The following is a 2,283-nucleotide window of genomic DNA, read 5'->3' as shown; positions in this document are numbered from 1 at the left end:
TCAAGTACGAGACAAAAAGTAGCAGTTCCTGTATGATAACTGGATGGTGAGAGAAGAGACCAAGTGTTATTGTGTCATGCTCTCTACCTCACTACACTACCTACATGTATGGTGTATGTATACTTCCTTACTACACTACCTACATGTATGGTGTATGTATACTTCCTTACTACACTACCTACATGTATGGTGTATGTATACTTCCTCACTACTGGTGAAAAGTAACCGGGGTTTAGTCTGAGTTGTGTATGTGAGCAGAGGGAGAGACGGAGGTAGCAGACCTATCAAGGGGAGGGAAGAAAACAGTCAGTGAAAGAGGGTGAAAATATGTGGGTATAGGAGCCAGAGGAGAGAGAGGGTAGCTGGGGGAGGGACGGGTGGTATGATGAGGGAGGGAGGTGGAGGCATTAATGTATGAGTTGCCTTCAAGCGTTCTACTCACCCACTTGTTTTATCTGTTTGGGGGAGGGGGAGGGGGCGAACACATCCGGTATTAATCTTTCTCTTTTTTTTTCACTCTCTGCGTGTGTGTGTGTCTTGAAACGGGAACCATTTTAGGTGCAAGAGAGGATGCTGCGTTAGTAAAGGTGTCTGGGTCGATGAGTGGAGGGAGAGGCTGGATCACTTTGGGTAATAATCAACAAGAGGGAAGTTTATGATAAGCGTAACAGTGGGTCCCATAGGCATCACTCACTGCCTGTTAGGATCACAAAGAGGCAGCATGGCCGGTACTGCATTCGACCTCTTTCACTTACACAAATGTAAGTTAGGTACCCATTTACAGCTGGGTGAACTGAGAGTGCCCTAAGATCAAGTAAGCGTTTTTTAGGACTGAAGGCAAGTGCTGTATCCACTTGCCCACTTCCTTCTACCAAGTGTAAAGTATAGTGGTGAGGGCGAACTATTTGAGGTGAGCATTGTTGAGCATTAGATGCTGGATACCGTCAGGTCGAGGGTCGTTTACACAACCGACGATCATGCTGCCATCTTCACGACTACTTAGGGTTGGTTACCTTGTCCCTCCACTCCAAACGTATTTTAACTGTCACTCTAATATAAATCGTCGAGGATTCCATGTCTACGTAGAGACCCGGAACCTGGAGCATTCCTTCCTCCAGGCGTCTATACCAACACTTCATCCTTAATTAAATACAGTAGTACAGTATCTTATTCTCCTTATTGTATAAATTTCGAGGGATTATTTTTCATTGTTTTAATGATAGTTTAGTCAGCCTTAGTACTTCACTTGTTTTCCTCTCTGTACAACTTGGCTTATCCCTTTGAATCCCGGAGGGTTAACTCATCGTCTTCAAAGGGTTAAGTCATCGTCCTCAAAGGGTTAAGTCATCGTCCTCAAAGGGTTAAGTCATCGTCCTCAAAGGGTTAAATCATCGTCCTCAAAGGGTTAAAGTATCGTCTTCAGAGGGTTAACTCATCGTCCTCAAAGGGTTAAGTCATCGTCCTCAAAGGGTTAAGTCATCGTCCTCAAAGGATTAAGTCATCGTCCTCAAAGGGTTAAGTCATCGTCCTCAAAGGGTTAAAGTATCGTCTTCAGAGGGTTAACTCATCGTCCTCAAAGGGTTAAGTCATCGTCCTCAAAGGGTTAAGTCATCGTCCTCAAAGGGTTAAAGTATAGTCTTCAGAGGGTTAAGTCATCGTCCTCAAAGGGTTAAAGTATCGTCCTCAAAGGGTTAAATCAAAGTCCTCAAAGGGTTAAATGTTATACACGTGTGGTTGATCTCATCTGGTAAGAACGGTACAATAGAAGTTATGAACAGGAGAAATCTGTATTGTTTTGCCTTGTTAGTATTCCATGTGTACATGTGACTAATGTGGGGGAAGCCGTACACACCCACCGCTGCCAACACTTCTGACACCTTTCCATGTTACCAACAAGTTCTGAATAGCCTCGTTATCAACATTTCCTTATTATTCCTCCTTGTCTTAGATGCTTTTTTTTATTACTTATTCTTTTCTTAATTAATAATTTGATTTTTAACCTTTCTGTTATCACCTGTAACATTACTGCCACCACTGACAACAGGTGTTACCACCCTTTACTTTACTCAGCATCATTCCTGCCACCACTGACAACACAACCAGTCTAGTTCTCCACAGCTGTTCTCTCTCTCTCTCTCTCTCTCTCTCTCTCTCTCTCTCTCTCTCTCTTTCTCTCTCTCTCTCTCTCTCTCTCTCTTTTGCCCACCAATGTAATTTTCTGTAAGCTTCCACTTAGATCCACTTCTCCCTCCTCCTCCACTTTCTGCATATCCTGGTAGGTCT

This window comes from Homarus americanus, unplaced genomic scaffold, assembly GCF_018991925.1.
Source record: "Homarus americanus isolate GMGI-L3 unplaced genomic scaffold, GMGI_Hamer_2.0 scaffold14467, whole genome shotgun sequence".
NCBI lineage: Eukaryota > Metazoa > Arthropoda > Malacostraca > Decapoda > Nephropidae > Homarus > Homarus americanus.
The sequence above is the reverse complement of the archived record's forward strand: the minus strand, read 5'-3'. Positions refer to the sequence as shown.